Source organism: Staurois parvus, unplaced genomic scaffold, assembly GCF_062004578.1.
Source record: "Staurois parvus isolate SC_StPar_1 unplaced genomic scaffold, SC_StPar_1.0 ptg000091l, whole genome shotgun sequence".
Classification (NCBI taxonomy): Eukaryota; Metazoa; Chordata; class Amphibia; order Anura; family Ranidae; genus Staurois; species Staurois parvus.
Genome location: NW_028317887.1, coordinates 5,986,953 through 6,008,288, shown reverse-complemented (window position 1 = coordinate 6,008,288; position 21,336 = coordinate 5,986,953). Strand labels below are relative to the sequence as shown.

The 21,336-nt window shown below is 41.4% G+C and overlaps 1 long non-coding RNA gene across 1 annotated transcript in view; it reads right to left on the bottom strand.

The window, feature by feature from the left end:
* Window positions 1-5,503: 5,503 nt before the first annotated feature.
* The window catches only part of LOC149468197 (uncharacterized), a 254,065-nt gene continuing 238,232 nt past the window's right edge, over window positions 5,504-21,336 (bottom strand). The window contains exon 5 of the long non-coding RNA XR_016311782.1: window positions 5,504-5,836. This is a non-coding gene — a long non-coding RNA (uncharacterized LOC149468197). The remainder of the gene's footprint in view (window positions 5,837-21,336) is intronic.

The window sequence follows — 21,336 nt, the reverse complement described above, 5'->3', positions numbered from 1 at the left end:
GACAAAGTGGAATACCACAGAGTGTCACTTAAGTGATAGTTCTGAGTCTGCAGGCGCTACTGACAGGGTCTCTTTATATGTTAGATGTCCAGCGATGATTGTCATGTTTAGTACCTTGCGCTACCTGAAAGAACTTTTGTTAGTATTTCAATAAATCAATAAATTCCTGTGTGTTTGTGAAGCATTAGATCAGACTTAGGCTCATCATCTAGCTTTGACTTTTCCTCAGGTTGATAATTATGTACTTTTCTAGAGGCTTGGAGTTACCTTGGTGATGTTTGGTCTCAATTTAGATACTGAAATATATTTAATCATTGGTATTCTCATACCAAAGTCTAGTCTGATCTTATCTGATCTTATATATATAGGTACACCTTGCTAGCACTGGGTTGGACCCCCTTTTGCCTTCAGAACTGCCTTAATTCTTCATGGCATAGATTCAACAAGGTGTTGGAAACATTCCTCAAAGATTTTGGTCCATATTGACATGAGTTACTTTTGCCTTTCTGTAGAATTTTCTGAGACACATATAATAATGTTTAGTGTCGTTAGGTGATTTCAGATAATTAACCCCTTCCATACAGGGTACTTCTACCCCCTTCCTGCCCAGGCCATTTTTCAGGTTTCAGCGCTCTCACACTTTGAATGACAATTGCGTGGTCATATAACACTGTACCCAAACTAAAATGTTATCATTTTCTTCACACAACTAGAGCTTTCTTTTGGTGGTATTTCATCACTGCCGGGGTTTTTATTTTTTGCTAAATTTAATTAAAATAAAATGAAAATTTTGAAAAAACACGTTTTTCTTTGTTTCTGTTATAAAAGTTTGCAAATACATAATTGCTCTTCATAAATTTAGGCCAAGATGTATTCTGCTACATGTCTTTGATGAAAATAACCCAAATCAGTATTTATTATTTAGTCTGTAGGAAAGTTATAGAGTTCACAAACTATGGGATATATCTGAAAATTGATCAATCCTGAAGTACTGACAGCCAATCTAATTTCTTGAGGTCCAAGAATGTCAGAACAGTACAGATATCCCCCAAATTACCACATTTTGCAAAGTAGACAGTCCAACGTATTTCAGAAGAGGCATGGCGAGTTTTTTGAAGTTGTAATTTTTTTGTCAGAATTTTTTGGAAAATTAATAAATTAAAAAAAATTATTTTCCCTTTTTTTTTTTCATACTGTCACCAGTGCAGTACAGCATCATCATATAACTGGCATGGCGGTGATAAGGGACACTGACTGGTGACAGTATGAAAAAAAAAAATTAGATTTTTTTAAATTTATTTTTTATTTTTTTTATTATTTTTAATCTTTTATTACATTTTTTTCTCTTTTTTTAAGATTTTTGTTTCATATTTCACTATGACCAAATTAGTATAATGTTACAATAGTAAAATTGTTTTACTTGGGGAAGTGATCAGTACTTTTTCTTTTACACAATTTGCTTATAGCAAAGAATTACTTTGATATAAGTATGCATTTACCTGAATGACATTGATTCATTCAGGGTTTTTTTTGTGCTTAGCTGTAATTTGGCTACCGCTAATCACATGACACAGCTGGGCTGTGATTGGCCCAGCTTGTGCATGTGATCGCTGTGACCATTCACAGCTAGACACACTTGTATACAATTGATGGCATGAAAGGAAGCCATCCATTGTATACAACTGTCATGTGACCTGCTGTGATTGGTTACAGCAGGTCACATGGTACTGAAAATGGGGCCGGTACACAGATCTGTCATCGGCTGTGTCCGAGGTACACAGCCGGTGACAGATCGTGCCGCAGCACGGCCCTGCGGACAGGCACACTGCGCATGCCAGAAAGGACGCCATATGGCGTCCACGCGGAGGGACGAGGTGTTTTGCCCGTCGCTTTTGTGCTATTGGCCGGGCAGGAACCGGTTAAAGAGCCGGCAAAGTAAAAATAAAGCGTGATTTTATTTTATCATACAATGGCTTAAAATATCAATGTAAAACATATCATGAATAACAGTTCAGTGCAGGTAAAGCAAAAATATAAAAACAGAAGTTATGAAGATGTGTCAACCTTATTGTCATGGCTGTCCTGCCATGTGCTTCTTGTCTGTTCAATGCAGCATGAGTCTGAGCAAGATGAAGGAAGTGACGTGATCTTAGGTCTCATAGAGAATGCACCTGTTTCAGCTTGTCAGAATGTGAATAATGACAGTGGCTTCATGCTTTGCTTGTGCGTGTCTGTGTGTCAGTATGTGTGTGAATGGACAGATGTGTGTGTGTTGTGTATTGTGTCCTTCGCATCTCTTAGGATGTCTTTTATGTTACATGTAGATGTCATAATTCTCATAACTCAGAACCTTGTATGGCAAACAATTCTGCTTAGTAGAGCAATTTCATTGAAAGAAGAGGATACTACATATGTGGTCTGTTGATTGAAAAGCCTATATGTAACACTTCTTGATCTGAAATGTGGCTTCATATGTTGACAATGTTGCATTAGCCTACTCATGTGACCAGTTTCTCTGTTTAAAGGCTAGTATAAGAAAGAATCTATCTTTACAACATATCAACATATATTTTTTTTATAACCAAAAATCTACTTCTATAACACATATTACCAGTTTATAAAACATACACTAAATACAAACAGATACTAATAGAATATATTTCATACTAATTCTATTTTGGTTCATTTCTGACTCCCATGACACCCTACACCAGAGATCTTTTAACCAGCTATGCCCATCTATAGAAATGTCCTAAATACTCAGCTTCCAGCTAGTTAACTTAACTCCAAATATTCTGACATTTTTTTCTGGCTCAGCTATATTGGAAGAATTCAGCACTATTACTTGTTCAAGGCCAACCACACATTTTAATATTAATTATGATTAATCAGAAAAAACAAATATTTTGCAAGCTTGCCAGAAATATGTCTTGTAAGTGCCGCATTATGAATTTGGAATTACTATTTAACACTTTCTATTTCTCGAACCAGTCTGCCCATTCTTCTCTGACCTCTGACATAAACCAGGTATTTTTATCCACACAACTGCCGCTCACTGGGTATTTTCTCTTTTTCTGAACATTCTCTGTAAACCCTAGAGATGGTTGTGTGTGAAAATCCCAGTAGATCAGCAGTTTTTGAAATACTCAGACCAGCATCTCTGGCGACAAAAACCAAGCTACCTTCAAAGTCACTTAAATCCCCTTTCTTCTCCATTCTGATGCTCAGTTTGAATTTCAGCAAATCGTCTTCACCACATCTAGATGCCTAAATGCATTGAGTTGCTGCCATGTGATTGGCTGATTAGCTATTTCTGTTACCAAGCAATTGAACAGGTGTACCTAATACAGTGGCTGGTGAGTGTATAATATATTTTCAAATGTATGGAATTGTTAACTCTTTGCCCATTATGTTACTGTTTTATCATGTGTTCACTTGTTTGCTCACCTTGAATTTGTATCAATTTTGATCAAAAAATGGAATCAGCATTCCTTGGTTGTTCACAGCAACGTTCTCAGCACATAATACTGCCAAGGTAGGATCTTGTTGACTAGATTAACTATATTATTATTTTAATAGGATATCCTCATCTAGTAAAATGCTGTATTAGTGAATGGATTGTTACCAGCATGGCTTCTCTTGAGCACACTAAGAAGTTTGATATTCCTAGGCCATCATCAAGAGACTTGTATTCTGAAAGACACAATTTCTATCTAATATGATAAATGAAGGTGTGCAGAAGCATGCTGTTCTGATAAATGTCATAAGATCTAAGCCTTTTATATAATTTACTCCCTCCTAAATCAAGTGACTGACATTTGAAGAACATATTGCAGTTCTATAAACCTATCTCTTTGGAAACTGTGAGGTTTTATGCATTTTAAAGCTGAACTCCAGGTAGACAGAAAACACAATTTATTCTTTATCCAATAGAGCAGTGATGATTATTTACTAAAGCTGGTTCAATAAGAATCTTGTGCACTTCTGTATAGAAACCAGTCAGCTTCCAGGTTTTAGTCCTCATGCACTGGACATTTTTACAGCTGCTGTTTTTGGCTTTTTTCGTTTTTTTTTTCTACAGCCAGTAAACTCCCTAGCATGTTATCCTATGTGTCCATGCACACATAGACTGTAATCAGCTTTTTTGGCAGGGGCGTTTTTTGGCTGGAAAAACCCCCCAGAATTGGTGGGTTTCTAGATGAGTTTTTTAGCTGTAAAAATGTTCTAACGCTGAAAAACGTGGCAAAATGCGGTAAACCACGGCAAACCAGCATTTTTGGATATTTTTTCTGAGCACAAAAATTTTTTGGGGTAAAAAAATATATATAAAAATGCTAATGCAAAAAGGTTACCAGCGTTATTCCAGAAAGTGTGCATGGAGCCTTATTGCCAAAGCTTGAAGTGTTACTAAACCCACAACAGTAAAAACAGTCAGTATATGCAGTAAAGCATACTTGATATACTCACTGTGGAACTTAAGAGGTTAATCCACTGCATTGTGTAAAAATGCTGTTTGATCCTGCCCTCTCTGATCCTCCCTTTCTTTCAGTGCCCCCCTCTTATCTCTGATAAGACATATCATGTGGAGACACTCTGCACATGCTCACTTTGGTGTGTATTGCTAGAGAGGTTGTTTTTTTTTGGGAGAGTGCATGTGATCACCACAGGGCCAATCAGCATTGTCCAGACAGAGGTCAGGGGTTCTGCATCCTCCTAGAGCAGAAAGAAAACTCCCCCTACAAGTTTTTACATGTGCTCTGCTGAGCATTGATAGAAGTCACAAGACCACTGTAATTGCTGATGAGAAAAGATATTTAGCAGTTTATATTTACTAAAATAATTGCATTTCCATGTTTTGTGTACTATGGGAGACCAGATATAGTGAATGCAGGGTCCTGGGTTTAGTAACGCTTTAACTGAACAAGCTGAGGTTAGAAGATGATTGGCTACCATGCAGAGGTGCACAAGATTCTGAGTGAACCAGCTTTAGTAAATAAACCCCAATTTTCCGAATTTCTATATTAGGCCCCTTTCACATGGACATTCCGATCAGGCCCACCTGCCCGTTTTTCAGGAGCACCTCCATTCTTCTTTATGGAGCAGCGGGTGTAAACGGACTTGTGTCCATTTACACCCACCAACATCCAATCCAATCTGACAGATGGGGATCCAATTCCCCTTTGGTCCGTCAGATTGGCTCAGATGGAAACAGAAGGTAGTACATTTCCATCCAACCTCCCATTGAGGACAGTGAGCTGCTCTGTGCCCCCTCTGCAGAAACAGAGCGGACACGTACCTGTCATCCACTTGCTCAGCGGGGATCCGTGGAGAGATCCTCCGCTGAGCAAGTGGATCTGCTAACAGGTCCACCCCATGTGAAAGGGGCCTAAATTGTCAATCCTGCAATGCTGACACCCCTTGTTTTAGGGTTAACAACCCTTAAACAGAAAAATGGGGCTTTCTTGTATAGCATTCAGCACCATACATATACAATACTAAATCATCATTTAAAAGTTTACATTTTATTCATGGAAATACATTAATGTGTAACTAAACTGCATGTGAGCACCACAAACTGAAACCGACAATTTATTTTTAATATTCAAAGCAAACTCCCCGATCCATCCATGTCTCCATGCTTTATTTGGCCGAAAAATCACTTTGCAAAACACCTCCTCTAGCAATTCTGGCCATGGCCATCTTGAGTCCAACTCTTGGTTCAGGCATGCAGGAAAGAGGGTGTGCTTAGCTGAGAAAATCCCTCCTCCGTTCCTACCCTCCTGAAGACTCCTTGGATATGTGACATTGTTTGCCTAGGCCTGGAACCAGGAACTGACTAAAGAAATGCAAAAAAAAATAGTCAATGATAATTGAGAGAGTGACATTCCACTTTAATATGCAAACATCCAAACCCAATTCAGTTTACAGTAAAACATATATAACAAGTATACAATGACTTTCCTTTTAAATGTCCAAAAAAAGAATGTCTGTGGTTGTATCTTTTTTCACTTGAACATGACCCATATGCGATTGTCGATGGCTTTCACATCTGTTCCTTCAAAACTAATGGTCAGTTATGTTTCTGGGCACATACGGTAAGGTTTAGGGAAGTGGACCAATTCATTTTATTCTAAACATACTAAATAGCAGATTTTGTTTTACACATCACATTACTTTCTAGTAGTTATTTACACTACAGATTTTGCATGCCATTTTTTTCTCACAATAGCTTCAGATAGACAGTGCACACCTATCAGCCATCATTTTATGACCACACACCTATTATTAAGTCCCTCTTTTGTCACCAAAACAGCCCCTTTCATCACAAAAACTGCTCTGACCCATCGAGGCATGGATGCCATTATACCTCTGAAGGTATGATATGGTATCTTGCACCAAACCGTCAGTAGCAGATCCTTTAAGTCTTGTAAGTTACGAGTTGGGGCCTCCATGGATTGAATTATTTCTCCATCACATCCTAGAGATGCTTGATTGGTTTGAGATCTAGAGAATGTGGAGGCCAAGTCAACACCTCAGACTCATTATTGTATTCCTCAAACCATTCTTGAACCATTTTTGAAGTATGGCAGGTTTCATTATCTTACTGAAAGAGGCCACTTGCCATCAAGGAATATTGTCTCCAGGAAGGGGTGTGCTTGGTCAGTAACAATGTTTAGGTGGGTGGCATGTGTCAAGTAACATCTACATGAATGGCAGGACCCAAGGTTTACCATCAAAACATTGTCTGAAGCATCACACTACCTCTGCCGGTTTGCCTTCTTCCTATAGTGCATCTTGGCCATTTCATAAGCAGCGCACATGCACCCGGCTATCCATATGATGTAAAAGAAAAAGTATTCATCAAACCAGGCCACCTTCTTCCATTGCTCCTTGGTCCAGTTCTTCTATTTTTTTAGTTAACATCCCAGAACAAGCATGTGGCACTGATTGGACAGTGGCTTAGAATATTATTGGATCGACATGACAGGTGTCTAATGTTTTCAGAAGGGTAAGTGAGCAAGAACAGCCAACGGAGGGGAGAATTTGACATTATTCTTTTTCAGAAGGAGAGCTTTTGAGGAGTGGGTGGGAGCAGCTGGCTCGGGCTCTCAGCAGTTTGCTGAGAGGCTGAGCCAGCTGCCTGTCTAGGCTTCTGGGTAGATCCCAACCATATTGTTGGGATCTTTTCAGAGCCTGGACCGGCTCTGTGAAGTCAACCGACGTCAGCTCAAAATGGGTCACAGGAGTGCAAAACGAACTACACTCCGGTAAAAATCACCTTAAAATTAGATCAAGTCTGGCTTGTGCTGAGTGGAATTGATGCAATGGCACTATTTTCACAGGCTGGTGATCCCAAAAATTCTGAATGTCATTGCAGATACTTGTCATGCAGAGGATTCAGTACTTGGGACATGTAATAGGGTATGGATACATTTTTCTATCAAGAAAAAGCAAAACCAGCGCTCAGGTCTTCATGCACCACAGGAACACGGTATCTGTCACTCGCTGAGGTGCAGCCGTCTAAAGATCTTGGAATCTTGATACTACTGGAAGAAAACACAAAAGGGCACACTCTCTTCGTGCATTACTGTGATAAAAAAAGAATTTATTCAAACCTCTACTCAAATAACAAATTATCCTAGTTTCAGGATCTCCAACACAAATTCTCCCTCACTGCCTCCAAATACTTCACCTACAGGTGAAACTTGAAAAATTAGAATATCGTGCAAAAGTTCATTTATTTCAGTAATGCAACTTAAAAGGTGAAACTAATATATGAGATAGACTCATTACATGCAAAGCATGATAGTTCAAGCCGTGATTTGTCATTATTGTGATGATTATGGCTTACAGCTAATGAAAACCCCAAATCCACAATCTCAGAAAATTAGAATATTGTGAAAAGGTGCAATATTCTTGGCTCAAAGTGTCCCACTCTAATCAGCTAATTAAGCCATAATACCTGCAAAGGGTTCCTGAGCCTTTAAATGGTCTCTCAGTCTGGTTCAGTAGGAATCACAATCATGGGAAAGACTGTTGACCTGACAGTTGTGCAGAAAACCATCATTGACACCCTCTATAAGGAGGGAAAGCCTCAAAAAGTAATTGCAAAAGAAGTTGGATGTTCCCAAAGTGCTGTATCAAAGCACATTAATAGAAAGTTATGTGGAAGGGAAAAGTGTGGAAAAAAAGGTGCACAAGCAGCAGGGATGACCGCAGCCTAGAGAGGATTGTCAGGAAAAGGCCATTCAAAAGTGTTGGGGGCTTTCACAAGGAGTGGACTGAGGCTGGAGTCAGTGCATCAAGAGCCACCGCACACAGACGGATCCTGGACATGGGCTTCAAATGTCATATTCCTCTTGTCAAGCCGCTCCTGAACAACAAACGTCAGAAGCGTCTTACCTGGGCTAAAGAAAAACAGACCTGGTCTGTTGCTCAGTGGTCCAAAGTCCTCTTTTCTGAGCAACTTTTGCATGTCATTTGGAAACCAAGGACCCAGAGTATGGAGGAAGAATAGAGAGGCACACACTGCAAGATGCTTGAAATCCAGTGTGAAGTTTCCACAGTCTGTGTTGATTTGGGGAGCCATGTCATCTGCTGGTGTTGGTCCACTGTGCTTCATTAAGTCCAGAGTCAACGCAGCCATCTACCAGGAGATTTTGGAGCACTTCATGCTTCCTTGCGCAGACAAGCTTTTTGGGGATGCTGACTTCATTTTCCAGCAGGACTTGGCACCTGCCCACACTGCCAAAAGCACCAAAACCTGGTTCAATGACCATGGGATTACTGTGCTTGATTGGCAGTAAACTCGCCTGACCTGAACCCCATAGAGAATCTATGGGGCATTGCCAATAGAAAGATGAGAGACATGAGACCGAACAATGCAGAAGAGCTGAAGGCCGCTATTGAAGCATCCTGGTCTTCCATAACACCTCAGCAGTGCCACAGGCTGATAGCTTCCATGCCACGCCGCATTGAGGCAATAATTGCTGCAAAAGGGTCCAAACCAAGTACTGAGTACATATGCATGCTTATACTTTTCAGAGGTCCGATATTGTTCTATGCACAATCCTTGTTTTATTGATTGCATGTAATATTCTAATTTTCTGAGATTGTGGATTTGGGGTTTTCATGAGCTGTAAGCCATAATCATCACAATTATGACAAATCATGACTTGAACTATCTTGCTTTGCATGAAATGAGTCTATCTCATATATTAGTTTCATCTTTTAAGTTGCATTACTGAAATTAACTTTTGCACGATATTCAAATTTTTCGAGTTTCACCTGTACATTAGATTAGCCCATTGTATCCAAATTAAAAAGGTCCCGTCTAAAACTACCCTTCCGACCCTTAAATATCAATACCTCAACTACGCTAAATACCAGGGTAGAGGTATATCCACATTTTACTCTCAAATCATTGCGTTCCAATTTAACTTACGAACGACATCTTTACGAAACTGGGAATTACAACTCTCCCAAACTTTCTCGGACCAAATGTGGCAGAAAGCCTTCACCCTCACATACAAAGCCTCACACTGCAATACACACTTGGAATCTTATCTGAAACTACTGCACCAATGGTACTTGACGCCTGTTCGAATAGCAAAAATATATCCCTCCTGCTCTCCACACTGTTGGCGACAATGTGGAGAAACAGGTTCCCTACTACATATATTATGGTCATGCAAATCAATAAGATCATTCTGGAAAGGAATTTTCAATATAATTTCTCAAATAACTGACAAAGTAATACTCCCTTACCCCATCGCAGCACTTTTCCATATTGGCTTAGAGAATTTTCCTCCGACTTTGCGTAGCATAATTATTCACCTAATATACGCAGCCAAGAATAACATTACTAAATGATGGAAATCTACCTCCTCACCATCCCTAACGATGGCGATTCATGACTTAAATTTCCAATGCGAAATGGAAAGGAGATTCGCCTTGAATAACCTCTCCTATGCTAAATTCTCCAAAGCTTGGTCTAAATGGTCTCATAATCTGAACTGCTCTGTTAATTTATGATAGCCCACCCTATCTGGAGTATATGTTTGCATTCTGACTGGTATACTGTTTACTTATTACCTTCATGTTCCCCCTACCCTTCCTCCTTTTACACAGGTTCTTCAATCCATGAAAATTTAAACTATGTATAATGTCTAAGAATCCAAGTATTTTTCTTTTGTTGTTCTGTGATTCTGTTGACATTACCTAACATCAACTGGAACATGTACGATTGTGAACCTATTTACCCCCTTCCCTTTGGTGCTCCCATACCTGTATTTATTTGTTCACTTTTAAAATGAATAAAGATTACTTGAACATAAAAAAGGAATTATTGAAAAATAGACAAATGTATACTCACAAACCAAGGGTCATATAAACAGACAAGGAACTAAAGGTGACAGTCCCAGACAATAGATGTCCTATGTCAGAGTACGCTAACGTGTTTTGGGAGTCGAACTCCCTTCCTCAGAGCTAAAAACCATATTTTTTTTTATTTTTAACCTTTAATTTATTTTTGGGTTTTTTTTTTACATTATTTTACATTGGTTGTAACTCCGGAGCATCAGATCATTAATAGTAGTTGCCTATAGCTTATTGTCATGAGCAACCAATGGAGCATTATTGCAGTCTCTTGTACACTGTTCATAGATGGCCACCAGAGCTTTCAGGAAATCCCAATTACAAGATGACGGTACAGAATTATATGCTCTACCACAAAACGGAATCACTAATTTACTTTGTGCTACCAACCTGACTTTATACTTTATACTAAAATTCTACAGAAATGTGAATATATTTTAAATGCATTTTTAAAGTGGTTCTTCAGCCTTTTTTTTTTTTAAAACAATTAAAGGTTCCCAGCTACAAATACTATAGCTGCTGACTTTTAATAAAAGGAAACTCACCTGGTCCAGCACCATGCTCACATGAACCGCTTCTTCACCGGTCCCCGGCACTGGTATGTTTACTGTGGGCAGACGGCTATGGTTCCCTACAGCTTCACAACTGGTTGTCCACTGTGCATGCGCAAACCCCACTTTGCGAATGATCCTACAGGCATCTGGAACCTGTGAAATGTCTCAGAAGATTGTGAATGGTGGGGAGAACTTCTGGTGGATCACCACGACGATCCAACCGGAAGTAGGAGCCAGTACCTGTTAAAACGAAGTACCTGCTTCTCCCCCCCAAAAAAGTACCAAAAACAGAAGGGGGGGCATAAAGCGGAATTTCCCCTTTATGGGTGAAGTTCCACTTTAATTGTGCAGACTATATTGAATAAAAAAAAAAAAGATAAAAGCAGTGTATTTAAGTTTTCCTCAGTTCTGTAGCCAAAGGACTTATCGAGAGTGGACACTGCTAAAGTAAACAAATAACACTATCTGCATCCTATTTAAACATTTAATTGCAGTCTATTGATTGTCTCTAGTTGAGAAGCCAATGGACGATTCCATTAAAAGGCATCAGCAGAACTGTGTCCATGTTTATTTAAGCTGCTAGAAAAATAATTGCTTTTTATGAAAGGAGCTGAACAAATCATGGTTTAAATCCAAGGGCTTATTGCTCAGGCAATAAGCCTTAATCCTTTTGCTGTAAAGATGAAATGATCTTTAGCCATTGAATTTAAATGAAATTGAAATAGTTATGGCACCTATCATTCCATTTTCATCATATTGCATTTTGCTTGGGTAGAGATTCAGTGTAGTAAAATGAAGACCACATCATTTTTTTATGGATCCAGTATTAAAAAGCACAACAAAATGATTACTTTAATGTCTTCAAAAGGTAACCTTAGACAGGCTGGCTATCAGAGCTGAAAAATCATTTATGTGCCATTAATCTGCACATGTGCAACAAAATGGCAAATCAACAATCATTAGATTTTGTAAGGCTGGTATAATTATTCAAAAAGAAGCTACATCATTATCATTTTCTTGATAAGTTTTCTTTGGTTCCCTGTTTTGGAAGGGTTGTAAGAAGCCTTGGTAGAACATGGTCATGTGCATAACCAATCGAAAACAACTCTGTAGTTGGCCTTAACATTGAACAAAAGCAGTTCCCTGCAAAAGAAGACACTGCATATTCACCTCTCCATTGGTCCATGTCTCCTGTAATTCTATGCCCTGTAGTGATGTAGGGGTCTGAGCATGGAACCCCAGCCTGAAGCAGGACCACAGGCATCCAGCGCTATTGGAAGTGTCAAACACTAAAGATCCTGAAGGTGAATGCAACAGTAGAAGGGAGTGAAGGTAGGAAACATAGGTCTTTGGGGAGGTAAGTATATCGTATCTTTTTTCATAAGAAACTGTTCTTGCCAAATGTTTGGGGCAATGCCAGAGTAACTTTAAATGGCCAATACTTGTTAAAGCAGTCCTTCCACTCCACCACACTCTCCAAAATGCTGCAAGGAAAACTCTGGGTGCAAAGAATATACTTACCTTTCTGCCAGCCTTCAAATTGTATAAGGTGAAGTGACCATCCTTGTGGTGAGGTCCCGGAGTATCACAAATCTTGTAAGATGACACTTCAGCACAGTGCAGGATCATTTGACTGTGATATTTGGCCTGCTTGGCATTCCCTGGGGTCTTGCCAGAAGGATGGTGACATTACCCTTGCTTAGATTTTATAGATGGGCTGCACAGTGGCTTAGTGGTTAGCACGTCTGCCATACAGTAAGTGGGTCATGGGTTCAATTCCCAACCATGGCACCTCCTGCATGGAGTTTGCATATTCTTCCTGCGCTTGCGTTGGTTTTCTCTGGGTACTCTGGTTTCCTCCCACACTCCAAAGACATGCTGGTAGGTTAATTGACTTCTGTCTAAATTGTCCTAGTTTCATCCGTGCCCATGCGGGATCTCCTGCATGGTAGGGGTTGGGGAAAGACCTGGCAACCTACCCTGTAAAATAATTGCTAAGAGAATTCATGGAAAAAGTTGCTTACGAGTGACGGTCCATGCAATCACCAAGGGTCGGATATGACTGAATGGATAGAGAGAGATGATATAGACAGAAGAGGGAGAAAACCCCTTTTTTTAGCACAGTGAGTATAATACAATAAGCCATCCCCAGTAAACTGTTGTTTAAAAATCTTACCTCGGCACTTGCAATTTACAACTTCCAATGCAGTTGTCTCCTGCTCTCTCAGTGCTGCCTCCCCGAACATTCAATCTTCACAGGAAAGAATAACAGGGCACAGTACAGTCTCAAATCTGGTGACATTGCCCTTGCTTATATGATTTAGGCAAAAGAGGGAGATAAACCCTTTTTTATCTTACCACATTGAGCACAATACAATAAACAATCCCCAGTAAACTCTGTTAAAATTCTTACCCCGCCACATGCAGTTTACAACTTCCAATGAAGTTGTCTCCTGCTCTCTTAGTGCTGCCTCCCCCGACTCATCAGTCTTCACAGGAAAGAATAACAGGAAACAGTGCATTCTCAAGTCATTCTGTAAAGTGGAACTTTAGCCCTGGTTCACGCCAATGCAGTGCGGAATTTGCAGCGTTCTCTGTGCGAATTCCGCACCGCATCAGAATCACACCCCGTTCATACGAACTGCTACGGGTGTGTATATTAAGTTAACACCCCAAAATCGATCCTCAAAACGTGGTTCGATGTGCAGAATCGTATTGCATAGGTGTGAATACCCATGTGATCCAATTCTAGTGCAGAACCAAAAAAAGGGTCCTGCACATTTTTGGTGCTGGCGTGGCGTGATTAGAGCCATACAAAATGTATGGCTCCAATCGCACTGCACACAAATCGCATGTGATTTGCACAGGAATGTGGTGCGGTTCCTGTGCGAATCACATGCGATATATCACACTGCATATATGTGAACCCAGGCTTAGTCAGAAAATGAAGTCTTGCTAGATCACTTCAGGCTCTCCCCTGCAGGTATAGCTATATAAAACATTAAAAATAAGTGCATATACTGCTTAAAATCCAGTAATACACTGTGTCCCACCCAGTTCTGCACATGCTCAGTTGCTCTCCATTTTTAGGCACTGTGCCAAATTTGTAGAGGCCAATCTGCTGACAGCTTAAAGAATAAAGCAGAACTAAAACCATCAATTTAATAGTTTTAAAAAATAGTTATATTCCCGGCAAGCCAAGAATGCTAACTGTCACATTTGCTTGTGTTCTCAATCAAACTGTCACACTATCAAATGACTAGTGCTAGAACTGGTCACACCTGCAGCACCATCACAGTTACAGTTCAAACAGATGGCAGCTTCCTTGGCTGTAAAGGATAGGAAGGTTTAGTTCTGCTTTAACCACTGCTCAGGGTTCTGGGCTTCAACAAAATGGCAGCCTCCAGCAAGAAACAGTAATTATGCTTGAGGCAATATACAGCACACACTATTTTTGACTGCATAGTTATTAATGTGGAATGTATGTTCCTTGTTAAAGAACATTATTTTTATCAATTGTTATGAGTAATGTTCCGCTTTCAGTTTGGAGGGGGAAGGGAGGAAGAGAAAGGGACAGGGGAGTGCCTTGCCTTCCTAGGCTATAGGGCTGTGTGTTTCTATTGATGCACACCTTGCAGGAAGACACAGCTACAGTCTCTGCATGCAAAGATGGCTTCATAGGACACTTGTAACAGAAAGTAGCCACTTTGAAACCTGCAGCAGTATTCATGGCACCAACTTAATTAAACAGGAACATAGTGATAAATATATAGAAAGTGCAGCGCTAAAATAAGTGAATGATATTATAGTGAAAATAAAGTGCAAAGTCAATCTGACATATAATGAAAAAAAAACTGATCAACAGAACAGTCAAGTGCAGCATATAAAAATCAAATATAAAAAATGTTCAATAAATCATTCAATAAATGTGAAACAGTAAAGTGCAGCATAAAAGTTAGAATATATAAAGTCCATAAAATATCAGTGGAGTAAAAGCTATAAATTGTCCATAAGGATATAAATACGGCAATCACAGTGAAATATTGTAAAGTGATCCAATAGGGAATCCCCCACCTCTGTCAGATGTACACTCACCAGACATCTACTGGTAAACAGCATGTAAGCAAATCTCATCTGGGTGCAGGTAACAGCACTGAAGCCTCTGCAAAGGATGCTCAGCCAAGGGCAAAAAACGCAGGTGGACCGTCTCCTATGAGGAATAGCTTACCACAGGAGCCAAAAGTAGTATATAGTGTAGTATTTTATTAAATACCGAATAAAAAATAATCCACGTGGAAACAAGAATGAAGGTAAAATGGAGTACCAAGATGGCCGCTGTTCCAACCTTCAGCAACAGCAGCGTGACGTCAGCAAGTGCAGCTCCACCCGACGCGTTTTGTGCGCATGCACGTCTTCAGGGGTACGCTCACACGTCAATTTCACTTATTTTAGCGCTGCACTTTCTATATATTTATCCATAAGGAGTTGTTACCTATACCTTGGCGCTAGCTGCTTTATAGTTCCAGTGTGTGACGGAACCGACCCAGTCTTCGCTTGGGTACTTCCGTTATAATACCGCTTCCCCATATGAACACTGACCACAGACATCACAGCAGACCATACAAGACTAGACGACACCAGTCTTGAAGTAAACCAGGAAATAGACTACTTTATTTTAACACAGATACAAGATATATAAATTCAAGGGAACAACCCCCCCTCCCTGCATAATGACACAGGGCGGGGCAGTCTACCTTTAGTAAGGAGACACAACAACAGACAGTCCCATCAGGAGGGAGGGCTGCTGGAAACATCCCCCACCAAGCCAATACACAAACACATACATCCCATAACAGTTTGCTCACAAGCAAGACACACAATAGAACAATGAGATGCAACCACATGGCATTAAACAATCAACAACCCCCCACCCCAATATTAGGACAGATCACCCTGTACCCCTAACAGGCACAGGGTGACTTACACATAAGAGGGATATGGGGAGCTGAGACAGGGGTCTCCCCACCACTCCAAAGTGAGCTGTGTTCCATGGGCCCCCCACCCAAAGTGACTCCCGTCACACAGCGCTCGCTTACGCTTGATATTTATAGGAACATAGGGAAGGAATAAAAGATTGCATACTCAGTTAGTGATTAAATCAGCTGCTGAAAGTGTTTAAAACAGAGGGTTTAATTATCACTTCAAATTTTTTCATTTACAAGGGAAGAAGGCTCAAACGAAATAGGTTGACCTTGCTATTTTAGTACAAGGTCTGCTTTAATTAATTGATAAATCTAACTGGCATAACGTGGCCATAGATGGTCAGATATCTCTTTGAGGAGGATGTGCAGGAAGACAGATGCCCATTCTCTGTATCAGTGGGAAAGGCTGCAGTTTTTCATGTGACCCAGTTCTGGACTGAAATCTATTACCAGCACAAAAGGAGCAACAGCTTATGCCTATTGTTGCTAATTATTGTGTAGGCCAAACCAGACACATGCAGAAACTGGAATAAAAATACAAAACAATATGTGACCTGCAGGAAAATAGCAGATTATGGATTTTTTACAGTAACACATGCATTTCAAAAAACTAACAGCTGTGGCGAATAGACTGTATACAGTCAGTAATCAATAATACCTATGTAGAATAGCTTTTTTTGTAAATTATTTGCAAAACTTTATTATATATCTATAGAAAGATAGTGATGAGAACAACAACTTTGCAAGGGAGGGCAGACCTAGTTCTGACGAAGTAGGCGATGATTGGCGGACGAAATGCATCAGCGTACTGACGTCATCACATCTAGAAATGACGTATGCAGGCATCCCCATGATGCAAATATCGAGGCCAGATGGAGCCTGATGTGCGATGCACTCCACATCAGAGTTACCTTTTACTCTCCCTGTCTATTTGGGAGATATTCCTATGGCAGCACCTTAATACCCAAATCATTTCCAAGAAAAGCTACTCTGCGGTATTATTGATTACTGACTGTATACAGTCTATTCTTCACAGCTGTTAGTTTCAGTTACAACCCACATCAACATTTATTTGATGAGACAGAGAGCGAATCACTAGGCATACAGCCTTTTTATGTGGTCCCCTTTTTCTGTTTAGTTGATTAACACATGCATTTGCCCATAAGAGAACATACAGTACACATATTACAAATGAATACTGCATGGTAAATGACTACTATTACTAAAATGTGAGCCTTGGAGTAGCAACAAAAGGGTTAAAGAGCAGTGGTATTAAAGGTAACGGGTGACAGCATATACATTATGTTAGTCAGGGCATTTTACAGATATGTTTATAATATATCACTTTGCACACACCACGTCATGTATACAGGACAGACGTGGGAAAAGGTATAAAGAGGTAACTCTGAGACAAACAATACTCTGACTTGTTCACTGAAGTAAAGTCCAGTAAAGTCGAGTGCCCAGTAAATAAAATGTAGAAAAAAAACATTAAATATAGCACTCAAGAATTAGTTCTGGCCAAATCAGAAGTTTGTTCTAAAAAAAAAATGCTGGTTGCATTCCTAAATAAGCAGATACTGTATTAACATTTCAAGGTAATAATCTCATATTGTTGATTCAGGTAATACCCAATTGCCTTCGGGGGGGGGGGGGGGGGGGGGATCAGGAAGGATTTTATTTTACCCTGCTGGAGCAGATTGCTTTATAGGGTTGTTTTTCCTTGCTCTGGGTTAAATGTGGGCATAGGGTTCTGTATATTTAGGTTTTCTATGTATTTATTGTATGTATGTATTTATTTATTTTTCTATTTGTTGAAATGGATAGACTTGTGTCTGTTTTCAGCTTAACGATAAGATCTTGACAATGTAATATCTTCACTGTATATATAAAAATGTAACACCCTGCAGTACTGTCAGCTGCAGGATGTTAAAACCAACACAAGATGGCAATGAGTTGCAAATTCAGTGGCACTCACATTCACCAGAGCAGCCCCATGGACCTTGTATGCTAATTTGCAGGACTTTGCTGGGGAGCAGTATATCAGAACTTTCCCAGAAGTGCTGACGTGTGGGCGGGCGCAGATGTATACAGAAGCCCAGGAGACTGGAGAGGAGGTGAGAGGGAAGGGAGCTGAAGACAGGAAGCAGTGAGAGAGAGTGCTGCCAACTACCAGAGAACTGACCCAGGCCGCAGAGTCAGAGAGAGGAGAAGCAAGGAGGAGCTGCTGACCACTGACCTTCTCACCTAGTTCAATGAGACAATCTGTCAGCAGGTGACCCAGAGCGCAGTGACCGAACGGAATGCTGCAGGTGAGGCCAGAGAACCTGTGGGGGCCCCCATCCGCCGACAGAGAGACAGCCAGGACCTGCTGGAGGCTACTGATCATGTGAGAGAGTTCCATACACCAGTTAAGCAAGAGAACACTGACATTCTCCTCATTCCTGATACTTTACCTGCACACAGTCATGGACATTGCATTCAGTTAACATGTTGCGGCCTAATTCCCATAAATGCTACTGCTGAACACATTTGCAGTACAGTTAAATCATCAGAGCTGACCGCAGTGCACGCCTCCTTCAGGCCGACCACATCAGTGCTAAACCATTGGCCTATCATCTTAACGGAACTTCTAACACCTTTCCCATTGGCCACCGCAGCCCAGAGTGGAGTTGCCCTTTTGCCAACAAGCCCATTTACCAGTTTAACGAATGGCTCCACACATGCCCAGAGCGCCGATCCATTATTGCCGGCGGACACTAGGACCTGGGCGGCGGCGGCCGTGCATGCACACTCGTGATCACGGCCGCTCGCCTGGCACCAATGGCAGGGCAGGGCGCACTATTTAAACCTGCCCTGCACCTACACTCATTGCCGTATGGTCTTATTCCTGTGTTCCTGTATTCCGTTGTTTGAGATTCGTTGCTGACCTGCCTGGACCTGACCTCTGCTGACTTCTCCTGCTCTGACCCCTGGCTAAGTTTGACCTCTTTTTTGGATATCCTTACCTGATCCGAACTACTGGTACCGACCCCGGCGAGTGACCTGACTATTCTTCTGCCTGCTGCCTTGTACTATGCTGACCCCTGTGTTACCTACCTGGCCCGTTTGACCACACTCATCCATCCATCCATCCGTCACGGATCCAGCCATCCCTGCTTCCGCCTTCTGCCTCTTCATGTCAGGCTCTCCACCTGCACAGACCCCCGGCGGATTCCTCTACTGCAGACGGGTGTACTCAGGGGCCGCGACCTGGTTCCAGTCTGCTCCAAGTCCATCCCCACCATCAGGGGCCCTGGTGAACAAGCAGGCTGGGGCTTAGACTCCGTGCTCTGGGGAATCCTGTCCTGTGGGCTGCTAGAGGTACCACCAGGCGGTTGCTAACAAGTTGCTGCCATCTCAGGTCGGAGGCATTGGGTTAATTTCTGAAAGCAGGCCTACTAACATTGATTGAACTTCTGCTATATGTGTTACTGCTTTGCTAAGAGTTGCTAAGAGTAATTATTGCCATTCCAAGTATCAATACCAGTTTGTACTGTTCAACCAAGTTTTCATTGGAGTTTATTATAAACCTCATATCAACTCTCTCTAATCTGTGTGTGAGTTTACTTTCTGGTGTTAATTTACTCTGGTCAAAGGAACCCTGTGGTGTCAGCAGGATTTGAGCTTTCAGAGGGGTCCAGAATGACAGGGAGCCTGAAAATAACTTAGCGACTCCTAAGGGGGTAGCGCTACAAAAAAACAAACTTTTATTTAAACATCAAAATGATTTGATTGGTTTAAAAACCCTTATACATGTATAAGTGGGAATGACATAGACAGCGGCCTGGTGCACTTGGTACACTGATCTGTCATCCACTGTGTCTGGTGGACACAGCAGGTGACAGATCACACCTCAGCGAGACCTGTGGGGCAAGCTCAAGACGTAGTCCTGGGAGGAAGTCATATCCACCAAGGATAGCAGCGCACCCGCTCAGCTGTCGTTTGTCTATAGGCCGGGCGGGAATAATAGGCATGGTGAGTTTTTGAACTTGAAATGGGTCGCTCTCAGGAGCTCAGTGAATTCAAGCGTAGTACCATGATAGGTTGCCACCTGTGCAATAAGTCCACTTATGAAATTTCCTTGCTGCTAAATATTCCACGGTCAAATGTTAGTGGTATTAAAACAAAGCGGAAGCAACTGGGAACAATAGCAACTCAGCCACGAAGTGGGGTCAGTGCATGCTGAAGCCCACAGTGATCAGAAGTTGACAACTGTCTGCAGAGTCAATAGCTAAAGACCTCCAAACAGTGCTTAGAGAACGTCATGTAATGGGTTTCCATGGCCAAGCAGCTGCATCCAAGTCTTACATCACCAAGTGCAATGCAAAGCGGCAGATGCAGAGGTGTAAAGCACGCCACTACTGGACTCTAGAGCAGTGGAGACGTGTTCTCTGGAGTGACAGATCACGCTTCTCTGTCTGGCAATCTGATAGATGTGTCTGGGTTTGGCGGTTGCCAGGAGAACAGTACTTGCCTGACTGCATTGTGCCAAGTGTAAAGTTTGGTGGAAGGGGATTATGGTATGCGTTTTTTTTTCAGGGGTTGGGCTTGGCCCCTTAGTTCCAGTGAAGGGAACTCTTAAGGCATCAGCATACCAAGACATTTTGGACAATTTCATGCTCCCAAATTTGTGGAAACAGTTTGGGGATGGCCCCTTCCTGTTCCAACATGACTGCACACCAGTGCACAAAGCAAGGTCCATAAGGACATGGATGAGCGAGTTTAGGGTGGAGGAACTTGACTGGCCTGCACAGAGTCCTGACCTCAACCCGAAAGAACACCTTTGGGATGATTTAGAGAGGAGACTGCGAGCCATGCCTTCTCGTCTGACATCAGTGCCTGACCTCACAAATGCACTTCTGAAAGAATGGTCAAACTTTCCCATAGACACACTCCTAAACCTTGTGGACAGCCTCCCCAGAAGAGTTGAGGCTGTTATAGCTCACCCCCTCTTTCTCAACCCCCCACTCTCTCACTCTCCTTATCTCTTACTTTTTCTCTTTTACTCCCCTCCAACTCCATCTCACCCCCCCTCTCTCTCACTCTTTTTGGGCGGGGGACACCATGATTTACCACCCCAGGTGACACCAAACCTAGTGAAGTGACTGGGTACAATCTGTTAGTAGAATCAAGGAAAAGTGTAGAACTCCTACCCTTCAAGAACTTTCCTCATATGCTGGAACAAGGTGCTCGCTTGGAGCCTGTCTTTCCTCTACACATACTAAGAATAATAAAAGAAAAAAAAAAAAGCCACACACCAATGATGTCTTCAAATGCAAAATTTTGATCAGCCGACAAGCTTCAGCATACAGTCCAGCCCCCCAGGACTACCCCTCTGACATGTTTCACCCAATTCTTTTGGATTATTCTATCCCATCTGT